Here is an 18,011-nt window from a genome sequence, read left to right as displayed (position 1 = left end):
CTTTTTGTCAGCTCAGAATGTAAAGTATAGATACAGTGGATATTATAGTTCAGCAAACTATGTGTGGGGAAATGGCTGCAGTAATTTCTGCGAGACTTTGAAAGGTGCACCATAAACGCGTAACCTCTGATCTTATCTAAGTGTAAAACACTTTCTGTAATTTGATCAATTTATGACATAAGCCAGAAATATAAATACAAAAATATTATTAAGGACATATATAAATTATATACAATATTATTGAAGTCAAAGAGCACCAGTGTAGAAATTGAGTTCCATATCATTTCGTCATGTTAACTGACATCGTCCATTTATCATCTGAAAAAATGCACATTTTTTTCTCCCTGCCTGGTTACCATTAGCCTTTCAAGATAAATCTACCCACTCTTTCCCCATAGAGTGAGATCCAGCTGTGGGGCCATCATTTACACAGTCATCAGATTTTTTTCCACGGGGCCCTAACCCTGCCACTTGGTAGCTGACATAGGTACCAGTGTCTCTGCCAAAGGCTAATATGTCTTCTTAATTCATATGACTGCCCCCACCTACATGTATGTCAATGAAGGCTGCCATTGTTGTCTTGGTGAGCCATGTCCATGTATCTAGTCATGTCCATGCTAAGCCTGAAAGTCTCTGCTACCATGCAGTGAAATGGCCACTGTAGTCACTGAATGACCAGTTCCTCTCTACAGATTATGTCAGCTGACATCTGAAGCTCACCTCAACTCTCCTTCTGCTAGGATCTTCCAAAGCCAAAGCTGTTAATTGAACTTTGGTTGTCTGGGTCATGGTAATTTTTAGCTAAGTGAAAAAAAGATCTTGTCATGCTGAACATTAAGACACAGTCATCAAAACTTTAATAAGTAAAGGTCTTTATTGCTCCAATCTGTATTGTTTCCCTTCACATAAGATACTATGGACTACTAGGAATTATGACATTGAGACATGACTGTCCTAGTTACTCTATGCAATAAACAAGGAATATCTGAAGGCTCTTTATATACTAACTGAATGGACTACCAGTCATAATTCTCAAGACTGAGATTGTGACAGCCTAACATTTCAGAATTGGATTTCTAATTTCCCCCCTTTCTCAGGGTACATGTCCTTGGAGAAAGCATGCATAGAAGTAGGACAGGTCATCTCTGGGAAGTGAAAGGGCATAACAGCATGCAGTAGAAACTCACTTTGACATAGGCAGAGTGTGAAAACCACAAATATACAAAACCACCATAACAAGTGATCAAGGCAAATACCAGGCAGTGGTGTTGTACAGCACAGACACTAATGACACTCACAACATGTAACAAATGTGCTGTGATTATGGATTCAGGAGAGGCAAATGGTGGGTCTGGACAACAATATTGCAGATAGATATGGGCCATGGTGGCCTAGGGAAACTTGTATATCAAAGTGAAACACTGATTCTGGAGAAAGGAGGAGATGACACCGGACAATGAACTGTGAACACAGAACATTAATTCAAAAGCATTCAAGTTACATTCAGTAGGTACCCTTGGAAAAACATTGAATTATATTAACTGGAAAGAGGTTGCTCCTGAACAATGAACACTTAACATGAATTCAATAGGTGGGATGGGAAGTCCAGGGATAAACAGCACTGAAAAGTTTGGAGGTGTGACTGGGCAGAAGAACAGTGCATATTTTAATGAAGTAAGGCCCAATAAATGACATTTCACATGCATTTCAGCAACTGAACTTTTTTCTAATGCTATATATTTGTTCAAAAACGGGCATGCTGGTTGGGATAACCAATCAGTGTGTACATTTTTGAATACTAATGAGCTATCTTTGTATAATGACAGATATTTGTGTTTCAGACTTCATAAAATGCATGCTAACATAAAGCTTGTTATTCTACCGACTTTTTACATATATAAACAAATATTTAAACTCTGTCTGATTTCTGTTCTTTTTCCTCTTTTACCTTTTGGGTTTGTCCATGATTCCTGAACTAAGAGGTTGACAGCTATGGTCTGGCCTTTGACAAAAGCTATTGTGAAAAGGATAAATAGTTTGTACATTTTTCAGTTTCATTTCAAGAAATGGGTTTATTTGGTGAAAAGGCTGTTGCCAATATTTTAGTTTCCTGCATTGCAAATATTCTGCACCACTGCAGCTGCAAACAAGCTCTTACTGCCACACTCAAGGAATGAATCAGTTGCACACCTGCATACACACACACACACACACACATACACACATACACACACACACACACACACACACACACACACACACACACACACACAAACATACAGTACAGAGATGGTTTTGCTATACTTACCCCCACAGAATGACCATTGATCATACACACACATACATGTCTTTGCACCTGCATTCATGCCCTTATCCACACATACACACGCACACACACGTGCACCCGCGTGTGTGTTTGTGTGTGTGTGTGTGTGTGTGTGTGTGTGTGTGCATGTATGTGCGTGCATGTGTGTGTGTGTGTGTGTGTGTGTGTGTGTGTGTGTGTGTGTGTGTGTGTGTGTGTGTGTGTGTGTGTGTGTGTGTGTGTGTGTGTGTGTGTGTGTGCATGTGTTTGGACAGCTGGATGGCTCCACACTATCTACCTATCTACCTGAAATTATTCTACGAAAACCGTGACCAATTTATGCAATTAAATGGGTGTACACAGTCAAAAGATGGAGCATATTTTTTTTTCCTTACAAGAAAATAACTCATTATTCCAGTGCCAGTGTCATTTTCTAGGAGAGAGCATATGGCTAATTATGGCTAATTATCATCAACCACAGACCTGACTGCTACATTTGCATGATCTCACCAGCCAGTCTGCTGTCCATGTAAATCCATAGCAGATGAGCAGTCTGTGAATAGGTCAGGCTTACCTTAATGGGGAGAACTTCGGAGTTAAGACTTCCACATCACAGTACGGCTTTTTGAATTTTGGAGTTTATTAGTAAAGTTATGAACAAATGTTTTTTGGTCTTAACATGCAGTCATATCTTTGGAAAGATATTTTCTTATTTTTTCTTATTTATTCTCCTCTGTTAACACTTTGTTTTAGAATGGCAGTGGCTAAACTTAAAGCATAGAGCTATTATGCGGGCTGAGAAGTACTGTCATTGGGCAGGAACATTTTTTCCTAAGTTTTCATTCCTGATTCAATTTATTTTAAAACTAATGCTATAGTTTGTAGGATGCATGACAGAGTAGCATATACAATTTAGCTGTTCTGAATATTTAAAATTGCCAATGTTGGAATGAACACCCTAACTACTATTAGTAAAGACAGAAGTGCAAGGTTCCTGATTACCTTTACATTTTTTTATTTCATTTTATTTATTGATATAGTTTGATCCTGCATAAATGTTTGATATAGGCAAACTATAGATGAGGGTTTAAAAAATAAAGTTCAGATAAAACAGGAAGGTGAATAGAATAAACCTTTACAGGCAGCATTTTAGATGGGAGGAAAAAAGGTAATTTTTATTAGGATTATTCTAAACAATGTTTAAGAGTGCTGGAAATGGTAAGGTTAAAGGTAAATGTGAATATAAAAATACAGTATGGTTACAATCATGGCTTTTAATGGGAATATGTAAGAAATATACATGTGAATTATGTGGTGAAGATGCATGGAAACTGTACTTATAAAGAAGTGAAGATGATATGTTTCAAAGCTGTGTTTAAGCATCGTTAGGTTGTACATAGTAAAACCTTTTAAAGAGCAGGAAAACTGTATTTTTGAAGACAATGTGATAAAGTTTAATGAAAACAAAATGCAGGTTATAGAATTACCATATGCAGATGAAGAAGAAAAAGAAGATTAAGTGAAAGAATGTGAATAAGGGAAAGACAAAGGAGACAAGTGTGCTGATGTGAAAGAAGAGTAATTAAAACACAGTAGTGACACCTAGGCCTCAGTGAAGAATCCATAACCAAAGAAAGCATATGGGACAAAACATAAGTATGCCACTTTAACACAACAGTGAACTCTGTGGTTGCTGGTCCCCCTGGTCCACTTTAAGGAAAATGTTGGAATATGAAGAAGAGACAATAAAAAACATAGTACAGTAAACAGCCCAAATGGATAGAGTGACAAGAAAGTAAAGAAGAATGTGTGAAGGTTAAAATGAAGAAATAGACTAGTAATGTTAATATAAAATCTTTTATTGAAGGGTAGACCATTTACAGTTACCAGAAGAAAAGCAACTAGATGAACGAATGACAACAAAGACAGTAAATATTTTGTAGTGTGATTGTGCCTGACTTACACAAACAAAAACGAAGTATCTTTACGGTGGTAAAGCACGTCATAGAGAATGAGTATGAGATATATGTGAATGAAGACTTCAATGGATGCAAAATATGTTGAAAAAACACACTATTGCCTATAGAAGCAGAGTATAATGTTGGAAGGGAACTAAAACCATTTTATGTACACTGATGTGGGAGGGTTTCAAATCTGAATTAAAAAAAAGATGCAAGATATGCTGACATCATCTTTTTAAATTAGATTAAACAAACAGCAACATACAATATCAACCTTAATTGTAGGTTAGAGAATTTAAGAAGTAAAGTAAAAGTATTAACATAATAGCTAAAATTAGGATTGCCATGGACCATTCCCTTTGTTGATGACTTTTTAACAAAAGGGAAAAGTCTCAAATGTTTTTTTTTTTTCACAGTTTAAGGCTGGATTTAATGTTACTTGCAGATTTCAGTAGAAATTCATTGGGAATATTTGGTGAAAGGTACTTATATGATTTCTAGTGCCTTATTTCCTGCAATGTCTAACCTTGTACCACAGAATAATGGAATAAACCAGCATCATACTATCCACACTCAGATACATTAGTTGCCACTGTTCCACAACAACTGTATTATTTTATCCAGTGGTAGGTTTTTGTTGAGAAAATTTGGGCAAGAGCAGATACACTTTCTGAAGAAATTTGGGGATTAGAAGTAGGGGATGGTAAGCGTACAGGAGACCGGAGCAGTTACACACAAACAGTGAAAATAGTAATGGCTCAGATACTGACCAATGGGGTAACCTGCTCACTGCCATCTGTAAGTAACTGCCTGTGAGGTAATTATGCAGCTAAATAATGAGTACACCTCCAAATTCCTTTCTCTTATAGATTTTCTATGAGCAGTGTGTAGGCCACCAATTTGAAGGGCCTCCTCATGTTAATGAAGATTATCCTGATCATACATTTGTTTTCACTCTTGTTGTATAGGTTAGCAGTGATGTTATATTCCTCCAGCAATCTGATGATGCCCTTCTAAAACTAACAATGTGCATTCACCAGCAGTACACATTTTTCCATATGGTGATACAGTTTTGAAACTATAATGCTTTCATTAATTTTTGTAGGGAATTTTGCCTCACATGGATCTGCAATTCTGCAGAGAGGCTAGCGTGATCATTTGGACAGATGATGATCTTAGTTTGAAACTGCCAACATTCTGAACCACTGTGACTATATCCCTTTTGGAATTCAGCACCAGGAATGGGAATTTGTTTCCAAATATTAAGGATTTTATTAATCATCTTTTCACGTCTCATCTACTCTGTTCAGAGCTCCTGTACAGTTTCCCCCATTCAGTATTATATCGCAATAACAAATAAGGAAAGGGACAGCTGGAAACATTGCCTAGTGTTTCTGTAAGGTCAGAGGTTTGTGGCAGCATAGTACTGGCCATTATCCTGAATAATGACTGCTGATATAACATTAAGGTATCCAGTAATAAAGTTTTGGGGAATACAAGCTGCCTCGGCACTTCCTAAATGTAGATGTTTTCTACAAACTTAAAGTCTTTTAAAAATGAATGAAGATAACCATCCTGGGTAAAGGCTTTTTTTTGTGTTTGTTGAAGGAGCTCAATGAAAGTCACAGCCAGCACTAGGTCTTCAACATCTGGGTAGAGGAAATCAGTTTAATTAAGAAAGGTTTCAGTCTAGCAGGCAATATCTGAATAAACTATTTGCCTCAGCGGTAGTGATGGAGCTAGGATGGTAGTTAGCAGAAGTAAAATTTCTTTCCAGTCTATACAGAACAATTAGCAAGGTCATTTAGCAGATAGGGAAATTTATTTTAAATGCTTCTTCAAGTGCATTAATTAGCAGAACCATAAGAGGGTCTTGCTAGAGTTCATATTCTTCCATGGAAGAAACATCTGTTCTGGGTATTTCACTAACAGACATGCTATTACTTATTTAATTTAATTCTTAACAGTGAGAAATACTTCAAGCATCTTCCTTTCATATTCTCCTAGTGTGGGAGTGGACAAAGTTAGCAATTTGTCTTTTTCTGCCAAAGATGTTAGCATTTTTTTTAATTATAAAGACCGCTGAAAACATCCACAGACAAATCACAAATGTCATCTGCTGCCATAGTTTTCATCATTATTCCATTTCTTTGTTTAAATATCCAGGCCAGCAGTCATTCCAGTGTTATCTTTTTTGGTGCATACTTGTGTATCTGTATAGATGGTGACTTTGTCCTGAGTCTAAGACATCTAGAATGTGTAATGCATTCCATTTTCAAAGAAAAACATTTTTTGGTCTGGTATGAGGTATGTCTACCCAGTAGCGGCCTTTCATATCCCCCACAGCTCCTGTCTCACTGAATACCATCAGAAAAAAAGTGTTATCACTTCCAGAAGACTCTTGTTTATAAAGTAAACTATATCCTCTCTACAATCTAATTTCTGAGTTCATCATATGGGAATTCCACAATAGGAGTTAAATTTGGGTACCTACACATGCTGCTCATGGGTGCACAGGTGGGTAGTGTGAAATGAAGATGTAACATGCTTAATATTTTATTTATTTATTTAACATTTGTTTACTGGGAAAGTCCAACTGGACACAGGTCCTTTTTCAACAGAGGCCAGGGGAGAAAAGCTCCATGAGTAACAGTAAATTTTAATGCACAAATTACAATAATCAATAAAGTATAAAGTAAACAAAAAGTAGTATACATAACAAAATACAAATTTTTTGTATGGATCTGATGAAGCTATTTGCGAAAGCGCTTATCCTGTCTTATATTTTTGTATTAAAAGTGGAGATTTTAATTAATTTTTGCATCGTTTGACTTCTTCACTGTTGCTCAGTTCCTGGCTTATTTACTGATTTTAAACTATTTTTCTGTGAACCTGAGCGTTTACCTGTCCCATTGGATTTACTTTGCTACAAAATACAAATTTGTTACATCATGACTACAAAACCTAGGCTTTGAACTTAGCTAGTACTATTTGTAAAGTATGACATATGCCAAGATATAAGGTTAAGACAGACCAGTAGGAATAAAAGATTAAACACAGGGGAAGAAGTTGGATGTGGTTGGGGTATACTGTGATGTATCAGAGCATTCATGAGGGGTTAGTAGAGGAACATAACCACTTATTTTTTAGATAAGCTTTAAGTGATGGCTTAAAGTGGTTAGTGGATGAGATTAAGAGAATGGATTTAGGAAGGCAGTTCCATATACGAGATATACAGCTGTTAACTGTTGACTTACTGATATAGATCCAGGCTAGAGACCATTCTGTTTTTGGAGTACAGGGAAACAAGACTAAAGCACAGGTGGTCACTTGCACAAGTGCAATTCTACTTAAATCAATTAGACCTCTGCATACCACACACATTTTATTGGTCTTTTAGATTATTAGTAACTTGGTAGGGTCAGTGTCTGTCCGCAAGAAAAAACAAATGTGTATACTAATCTCTTCCTGAAAGAAGAGAGGCATTTTAGGCGTTAAACCCAATCAATGCATGAAAGAATTAAACAAAAAGACTGAGTAGTCTGAATATTACCCAAAAACTCAACTAGTATTAAAGTAAGAACCAGTACAGGCCAGTTTTATATATTTTTTCAGCAGTCTTCTTCACATCCTAGATTTTTATTCATTAATATGGGCCTGTCACTTTTTTGAATGCTTAGCTATGGATTGAAAACAGTGCCGAAACTTAGGCCACACTCCTAAGGTTCCATTAGTCCAAGTTGGAAGACCCTAACCTTCTTTGAGAGCTGTAATCTGGTAACCAATGCTGTCTGGTTTTGTGGTTTCTGTTACAACTATGAGCACATGCTTGCAATGATAACTGAGTCTGCACTAACATATGTTTATTTTATTGTTGAAAATGAATTAATAATATGAAGTGTTACAGCCCACATTTGTGTTAAAGCCCATATTTGTAGGTCTTATTGAAGAATTTCCACATTTTAAAGTGACTTAAGCATGTTACTGCATTATAAGAACTATTATTAAAATCTAGTTACATTCTCTGCTACTACCTGATTGTCAGAAGTATAGCTAGGGTGGGGTGATGAGAGCAGCCTCTCTGGGGGCAAGGTATTAGGGGATGTAAATGGTAGATGCCGACTGGTCAGTAGTATATTCATTCCTGTACCAGCATTTCTGAATGCCAGTAAGGAAATATTGCTTTTGTGGTCAGTACTGAAGTCCTTCAGTGCTTCATGTGTAGTATAACTTGTAGCAACCTGCAGGTATAGTTGGTATAGTTTTTCAAAGAAGAAAGGCTTGTTAGTTTTTGTTTTTGCTTCTGGAGCTGAGGAGAGCAAGATTGGTACTGGACCTGATGCTTTCACTTCCCAACTTAGAGTTGAGAGGTGCCAGCTCAAGGTTCGGTACTGGCCACTAGTGAGGCAGCTACAGCTCTTCTGCCAGAAGCTAGCTCAGGTAACGCTGTTTTTGGACTGGGGAAAAGGTTAGAGGTTCTATAACTGGTTTGCACCATATTGTGCAAAACAAAATGCTTGTACTGCCACAGTTCCGTTGAAGTTTTGTGTTTGTACTTTTTATAAATTTAATGAAGGGGTGGTCTCTTTCACTTACTTGATCTTGGATTTCAGGATAAGATGTAATTTGTTTTTTAGGTCCCTGTAGTTTACCTGTAATATTTCTACCTACTTCCATTTAATCTTCAACTCCTTCTATGGATTGCTACAAATGACTCATCTTGTTCTTCCTAAGACGAAAACATGTTTGAAATTAAATTTTCATGTGCACATTTTTCAGGTGACTTCCTAGCAGACAGAGGTGTTTCCAATAGTTTTGACTCTGCACTTCACACTTCATTTACTGTCTAAGCTTGTGCAAACCAAGGCTAACTACTTGCAGCTTTTCAGTGGTTTGAACACTGGTTGTTGAATGTTCTTTAATGCTTTGGTTCTGACAAAACAAAACTGTGTATTTGTCGGGAATTCCAAGATGGCGGATATCCAGTAAGCACCCTCTCCATGAAGCTCCTAACATTATTATCCATACCAAGGAAAAAGCCGCAGTTCTTTATCGAAAAGGGGATTCATTTGTAAGCAACAGGAATCTCCATGCAAAGGGACCTTAAAGCAGAAAGTATAAACTTTTGATCACTCGCAAAAGCATTTTAACTATCTCTAGTTTGTTCTGGGAGTCCTCACTATGTGCAATCTACAGGCCTTTAGACAGCACCGACACACACTGCAAGTGAACCTCGACAGCTAAATATCCGAATATAATGGCAAAGGAAATGGACATTATGGAAACACAGATCACTAAAACAAAACTTTCTACAATAGCTTGTCCTGAGAAAGAAGTTGCATCAAGGCAGAAAATAAACAAACAACAGCAAGAACCAAATAAATCTACTGGTAAGCAAAAAACAAAATTCAGCTTCCACATGGAGGAGCTTAAACAAGCTTTTCTACCTATCCAAACCAATGTCCAGAGCTTTTCTGTCAACTCTCCAAATTTGGAAATACAATCAACCAAATTGTTGATCGCATGGACCACTTAGAACAAAAAACCCAAGCTAATGAACACCAGATTGATAAGGGGAGTACTAGAAAAATATGAGAATAACCAACTAATAAATATCTCAAAACAGATTTTTGATCTTCTTCTGCATTTTGAGGGAAATTCCACAGAAATAACAATTGAGAGAGCCCACCGCTCCCTGCATAAGAGACAAGACCCTACCATTCCAAGACAAATATACGCTAAGCTATTAAATTTCCAAGACGCTCAGAGAATATTGTTGGCTGCCAAAAAACAAAAGTAATTTAATTGGAATGGCCACAAAATCTCCATATCGCAAGACCTTCCACTTGCCATCAAAGAGAACCGACAAAAGCTCTAGCCATTCTGCGCTGACTTAATTAAAGAAAAATAAAATTTCAGATGCGCTACCCTAGCACTCTAATATTCTATAATAATGACAACAAAATTGCAGCTGACTCAGCTAAAGTGGCAAAAGCAGCCTTCGTTAAATACTTTGGTAAAGCACCAGATCTGTAAAACTCCTAAATATCTCGCCACAATGGCACTGTTGATTTGAACATCGTTCTTATTCTTTTTCTTTCATTGTGCCTGAAGTACAAAGTCTTCGCTCCACTAAAACTTTGACTTTTATCAGCCGAAAGTTGACGCTCCTTCTGTATAAAGTCAATGAGCTAGGAACAATTTGCATGCCAGTCATTGGGCTGTACGATCAATTTCTCCTTGCATCTTTCTGGTGCAACTCCATAATTTGGCCCCCGTAGTCTCGTGAGATCAACGAGGATGTGTTACACAACTATTGGTTTCGCACGCCCATCTAACATACTCAGAAATGGCTATTGAAGCCATTCAAGGCTAACAATGATCATGACTACCTAGCAAAACTGTCCTAGACTGACGTATCTTCAAGTGCATCATTGGCCACAATACCTCGCCTCAAAGTAATTTACTGCGGCAGTGGTCACGAAAGGAAAATATCTCTGGTTTGGTAGAGGCTGTATCTGAACTTTATTAATTAAGACAAGTTGGTAAATCGCAACAAGTAGAGGCACGATGATGTACTCAGAGAATTTATGGACATTTTAATATATGGATGGAACTAAAAATTTGTTTTTTTTTAGTTGGATTTTGCGCTTAACTAATAGCTCATTACACAACATAATAGTAGTGCCAGCTAACTGAGTTACTCCATGACCATGGAGGCCAAGGGCTCCATATGACATACAGCTATACTGGTGACTGTCAACCTCAGACCTTGACTTCCTTCGCAAGAGGGATAAACAAAGACACTAATGCTTGTTATGGGAAACTGAACTACTCTATAGCAAAGGGTTACAAATTCTAATCTGTGATGTAACCCTACGTATTTTCTATCAGTCTAATGCTTTATACACAGTTCTAGTTGCTCTGTAATGTAGAATTCAGATAAATTTAAACACTCATTCATTGAATGGGGGAAAAATATGAGAATGTGACATCACTGTTTTGTATGCTCTGACAAGAGTTGTGTGTTAATATGCTGAGGCATATTTTGTTTACATATTCATGCTTATCCATCGTAAACTATACTAATTTGTCATAATGCTGGGGATAAAGATGGTAAATACCGGAGACATGTACAGTCTTATCTTATATTAAGTAGTGACTCTTAAACTCCTATATATTTCTTTCCTACCTTATGGTTGGTGACAATCCTTCAGAAACCCTCTCTGACAGGGGATGGCCAATCATGATGTTCTGAGGTTTGCATTATCCCTCAAGGTACATGGTATGGCTAACATCCTCAACATGATAGATTTCTTTGAATCAGTCTCCAGAGCCATGGACGAGGGTAAGGCAGTCCACACAACCTATCTAGACCTCGCCAAGACATTTGATACCATCCCCCATCTGGAATCATAGAAAAACTTACCAAGCTGAGCATTAATCCCTACATCACTCAATGGGTTGCCAATTGGCTTACTGACAGAACACACACTGTAAAAATATCCAATTCCAGATTCAGCTTCAGACAAATGACAAGTGAAATACCTCAGGGTTCAGTCCTGGGACCACTCTTATTTGGCATCTACTTCTCTGAAGTACAGGCCAACACTAAGGGACTCTGGCTAACAAAGTTTGCAGATGACTGCAAACTGAGAGCCATTATCGATTCCCCAAATGATGTAGATATCCTCCAAAAGGGCCTTACAGAAACAAATACTTGGTGCCAGAGTCATGGACTCAAGCTCAAAATCAAGAAATGTATAGTTATCCCCTTTGGAAAAAAACACGTACCTATGAATGACCACATAGGCGGCAATACCCTAAACACTGAAAATGTGGTGAGAGACTTAACACATGATAACCACATTGCCACAACAGTGAGGAAATCCTTCTGTGTGACACACCTCATCACATAGGGCTTTTCATCCAGAAAGAAGGAGGTCATTGTCCCACAGTACTCATCCCTCATTAGACCCATTATAGAGTACAATGCCCCATTTGGTATGTACCTCACAAAACATCTGCAACAGTTGGAAAGGCCTCAGAAATTTCTCATTAAAATAATCACAGGCCTAAAGCAGATGCCCTACGGCGTCCGCCTAAAAAAACTCAAGCTATAGTCTGTCGCATATCGCCTACTCAGAGGCAACCTCTGCTTAACTTACAAGGCCATGTCTAACCCTGATCTGTTGGACATGCTCCTCCTAAAGAAATCCCAATCCCTCAGAGCCACACAGTCCAGGGAACTAAACCTCATCGTCACAATGAACAAGACATGTTGGAAGGATAGGTTCCTGACTCAGAGACTCCCTATACTCTGGAATAGACTGCCTATACATGTCAAGCAGAGCGCCTCTTTGTCCCTCTTCAAAAGGAACCTTGACAATTGGATGGGTGATAGGAGATTCACCCCTGGAATCACATCAGTCACTCTAATAGACAGGGGTCCAGTGAAGTAAACATTGTGGGCATAAACAAACAGGGAATTGTTATGGTTAGGCTTGTATAGGCCCTAGGGCTGATAGCCTAGTACCACCCTATGAACCTATAGTACCAGCCTGCCATTTTATATAATTTTATAGCAGGCTTTGTAGCATATTGGTTACTATAGTAACCGTAAAGTTGAAATACTCGTATGCTGCTTGCTCTACCCTAATCTGGGAGGGATGTGAATTTCCTAAGCAGGGTCAAGGATGAACAATCTTGGTGGTGATTATATTGTTGTATAGAAGTTTCATTCTTGTCTGTGAATTAATATGGTTAAATATAAATACACTTATAGGTTACACTTTTAAATCAATGAAAGTTTATATATCCTGGTTTCATCTAATAATCCACTTTTTTCAAGCTTCTTCAATTAGGGAGTTCAGGTGGTTAGGCACAGGGATATTATTGAAGGAGCTTAGTGCTACCAACATGAGGGTAAACTCTCATATATGTATATTTAAGAAAAATTGGACTTAAATTGACACTAAACATTACACAAGAAAACTAGAAATACCTCTTAAAAACTTAAATTCTTTGAGATGTGGACAACAGAGTCATGGAACGTAAGGGGTTTACAGGATAAGAGCAAGAAAAAACAACTGATGCATCTGCTATTTAAATTAGAGGCTAATGTTTGCTTTATACAGGAAACCCACATGCTCAGAGCTGAGTGGGATGGGGACACAGATACAAAATGGATAAAATCTTTTATAACAGTGGGAGATAGTTCTAACTCTATGGGAGTGGTTATTATAATTACAAATTCATTTCAAGAGTCAATCATAGAATATAACTTTGATAAAAATGGAAGATGGTGCCTTTTCACAACCTTTAACCCTATATCAGGAAAACCTATACTTTTCTTAAATGTTTATGGTCCATGCGCGAGACAGCAAGACTTCATTTTAGAAATCTATAATATCCTATGTAAGTTCCCAAACCACCACTATATAATAGGGGGAATTGGAATGCAGTCATAGATCCAGTCTCAGACCACTCCAGTAACTCGAACTCATGCAACTTCCAAGCGTCACTTTTGCTAGGTGAATTAATGACACAGCTAAACCTTACAGATCCTTTCTCTTTCAGTGACAATCTCCATAAAGATAACATACACACTTATTATTCTAAATGCCATAATACCTGGTCAAAACTAGACTTTTTCCTAATATCAGAGTCTCTGACAAGTGAAGAAATAAAATTCTCTTCTTTGCCTAGGTTCCTATCAGATCATGCCAAAATCACCCTAAAAGTAAACTTCACAAGCAAATCATCACTTAGACTTAATAGCCGCAAATGGACCCAAAACAACAACCTATTATATAAGAAAGATTGCTGATAGTCTTGTTGAGTTTGACAAAAATTTGGAATCCATCAACATTCTCTTTGATATTCAATGGGCTGCCTACAAAGCTAAACTTAGAGGGACATTAATTCAAAATGCCTCATACTATAAAAAACTGGGAAAGGAAAAAGAAGACAAATTAATCTCTGAACTTAAGAAGCTAGAAAAGAATTATCAGTTTGGTCCAAATCCTGACTTAGAAAAACTAATTAATAACACTCAAAGAGAACTACTGGAACTGCACAAACAACTATTCGCTCCAAGAACAAAGATACATAGCTAGATATTCAGAATGGGCGTAAGTTCCATCTCGAGCATTAATGAGAATAATTGATAATAAATAGGGGGCCTCTAGAATCATCCTTCTTCAATATCAAAATAAAATTTATAAATCAGATTCAGAGATTATAGAAGTATTTCAACACATACATACCGAAATATATGGAATGAACTCTGATCAAATCTCTAGCCCTGAAATTGAGAATTTCCTTAAAAATCTTAAATTTCCAAAATTGAATGAGGAACAACTAAAGTATCTCACTACTCCACTCAACCAACAAGAAATATGAGATGTCATTGGAAACTTTAAACTAGGTAAGGCCCCAGCCCTGGATGGCTACACTCCAGATTTCTATAAAACCTTTAACCTAAAACTGTCATCTATCCTCCTAAAAGTTTATAATTTCATCAAACTAGAAGGTATAATAGACCTGTATTGGAACAATTCCAAAACATTCTTGATTCCAAAAAATAATCTTGGCAGAACAAACCCACATAACTACAGACCCATATCCTTGATTAATGTTGATATTAAAATCCTCTCCGCTCTCCTAGCAGAAAGACTCAAAAGAGTAATGCCTTTCTTAATATTCCCTGAACAGGCTGGCTTCATGTGCAACAGACACACATGGGGCAATGCATTAACTTTAGACTCCATGTTCCAACTTACCAAAAATGACAGAAACCCAATATATGCTCTAATGTCAGGCGCTTGTAAAGCATTTGACAGGGCATAATTGTAAAATTTTATTCGCATCCTTATCTCATTTCAGCATCCCACAGGAATTTTCTGATATGATTAAAATGCTATACAAGGATTCTTATAATATCAACAAAAAGCTATCTAACCCAATTAAGATCTCTAATGGAAAAAGGCAAGGATGCCCTCTCTCCCTACACCTCTTTAATTTATTCATAGAGCCATTTTTCCTTCATATCTCACAAAAAAACTTTCGCTCATTACCTAAAGTTTTAAATACTAAGGTAAGGACATCATCATTTGCAGATGATTTGAACATTTATTTTGAGCACCCGATTTAAAGAAAATAACTGAGTCCATAAATAATTTCTCAAAGGTATCAGATTACAAAGTCAACCACAGGAAATCTCATATATTTCCCATCAATCAACTAAATCACAAAGTAAATTATTTTCCGGACTCTCCCTTCCAAACAGTTTGCTCCTTTAAATATCTGGAGATCTGCTTTGAACATAAGCAGGCTTCCATGCTACAGAATAATCTACATAAGGCATGGTGAAAGATCACGCAGGACATCCATAGATGGCAACTATTGAAATTCTCTATGTTGTCCAAAGCAGCAATTGTTAAAATGAACGTACTACCAAAACTACTATATCATTTGAATGCATCAAATCTTATTATTCCAGACACCCTATTTCACAAAATGAACAAGGAACTCGCCAATTTATTTGGTTTCCTAAGTCGGTCAGGATAAGCTATTCAAAATTGTATACTCCAAGGAAAAAGGGGTCTCAGCCTACCGGATGTACACCTTTATTATAAAATTATATATATATATATAAACAGTTCCTAGTGTATCTGGTCTAGCTGTCTTCTAGTCTATTGGAAGCCATCTCCTGCACTGATTTTTCTGACTTTTTTATTCTACCCAGGTTTTTTCTTTGTTGACATTCAAACAGTGCATCTGCCAATTTATAACTAAATTTCCCCAAATGGATAACTTTTACTGGATTTTTAACACTTTTTCAGTTTTCAGATTAGAAAGCCTCCTGTTAGTGTGTTTATCAGTCAGTTGCCATCTTGGGATGCCAATAAACATTCCACTTAAGCAAAAAAATTTAAATAATCTTTTAGCAATAATAATAATTGACTCTATCTGTGAAACAAGAGGCTGCATGTAAACCTTAAAAAAACACCAAAGATTATCAGAAATAGTTAACAATACTTTGCCTTGAAAACTGAGCTTAGAGCTCACTGTTTGCAGTGAAGGGAGGAAAGGAAATACAACAAAACAGGATAGAAGGATAGAAGTGGCCCAGGCTGTAATGGGGAGTAACAGCGATATGAGTGAAAATAATGTATCTTAGCTGCTGCTAAACTGTAAAAGGCTGAACAATTATGACAAACAGAGAAAAATATGAAGAAACGGATGACATCTTGTCATAAAAATAAATAAAAGTTTAAACTCCTAATTGTTCATGCTGCAGAAGATCCATGCTGAGTTAGAAAAAGGCAACAGAATCTTTACTCAACTCAGCAGTGCATTATGGGAAGAGGGGTAGAGCTCTAGTCTGCACAAGACTAAGAGTTGCTGAGAAGAGGCACCTATGCTGGTTATTCCAAGTATTAAAGTGTACAGAGTGGATCAACTCAAATGTAAAGTTAAAGGAAGGTTTTCCAACTACTAATAACCATTTTAATTTGTTTACATGAGATTCAGAGATATGTTCTGTGATACACAGGGCTGGTATGTATGGCTAAAAGATTCACTATTAACAGACAGTGATGCCGGACTACAGACTTCAGTATATTACAGTAGATTAACAGCAACATGTAAGCAGAATGTAAATGTAAATGAGTTTGTTAGAATGCATACTGTATATAGCATGATTAGGAGACATTAACCTGTACACTAAACATACGAGAACACACAAATCAGTATTACTCAGGTGCAGAGAGCTAGTATCCACATGGACAGTTCTGCAGCGAGCATGGGGAATAATCCAAACTAGTTGGCAACATTCACACCTTCTCATATATGATCCTAAATCCAGAGACCTGATCCTTTGGCACCTTACCACGCACCACTAAAGGTATACATAGAGCATGTGTAATCCACATTTCACATATGTATGTACATAATAGTATTTACATACAGAATATTAGGCCAAGATATTCTGTTAGATTTTACACTGTCAGTCACACCTATGTATAGACGGACCAAGTTTCTGTGTCAAACACTTAACAACCATACATCTGCATGGCAACCAAAACCCAATGCAGTCCACAATAAATGCTAATTTTATTTATTTATTTATTTATTTAACATTTGTTGGCAGGGAAAGTCTGATTAGGACAGAGTGTATTTTCAGCGGAGGCCCAAGGAGAAATGCTCCAGACATATGTCTTTGGAATATGGGAGGAAACCTGACTACCCGGAGGAAACCAATGTAAATGCTGACATGCAGACTCTGCACAGAAGGGACCCCAGCCAAAAATAGAAACGCAGAACCTCTTGCTGTGAGGTGACAACAGTAGCCAAAATGCACCATTGCACCACCATAATGATATGGGCTTGCCTCATGATCTGCCAGAAAATAACCTGCATGTTGGAGAAGCCATCTGTCTCACAGACTGTTTGCCAAGTACCTGTAGTGCACAGCACATTTGTGGCTTTTTGGACAAAGCCATAGAAGCCTGCTTTGTTCACAACACACATTTAACTGTACTGTCAGATTTGCACTACCCATGTACATTACATGCAGTCTTCATACATCAGATATTTCAGTGTACATCACAGGCTATGCTACACTGCTGGTTTCTGTAACCCTTCATGCCCAGAACTCACAATCCTGCCATTCATGCTTCTCAGCCATCTTCTTGGCTGCACATTGTTACACTCAGCACTCATTTCTCTTGCTCTAAACA

The 18,011-nt window shown here is 37.3% G+C and overlaps 1 protein-coding gene across 13 annotated transcripts in view; it reads right to left on the bottom strand.

Moving 5' to 3' along the window:
• The window catches only part of LAMA2 (laminin subunit alpha 2), a 4,753,606-nt gene that overhangs the window by 856,075 nt on the left and 3,879,520 nt on the right, over window positions 1–18,011 (bottom strand). The gene's annotated exons all lie outside the window — the stretch shown is intronic.

This window comes from Protopterus annectens, chromosome 1.part0 (assembly GCF_019279795.1).
Source record: "Protopterus annectens isolate FY-2018-M chromosome 1.part0, PAN1.0, whole genome shotgun sequence".
Classification (NCBI taxonomy): Eukaryota; Metazoa; Chordata; order Ceratodontiformes; family Protopteridae; genus Protopterus; species Protopterus annectens.
Note: the sequence above shows the minus strand (reverse complement) of the source record. Positions and strands in the feature narration are given on the sequence as shown.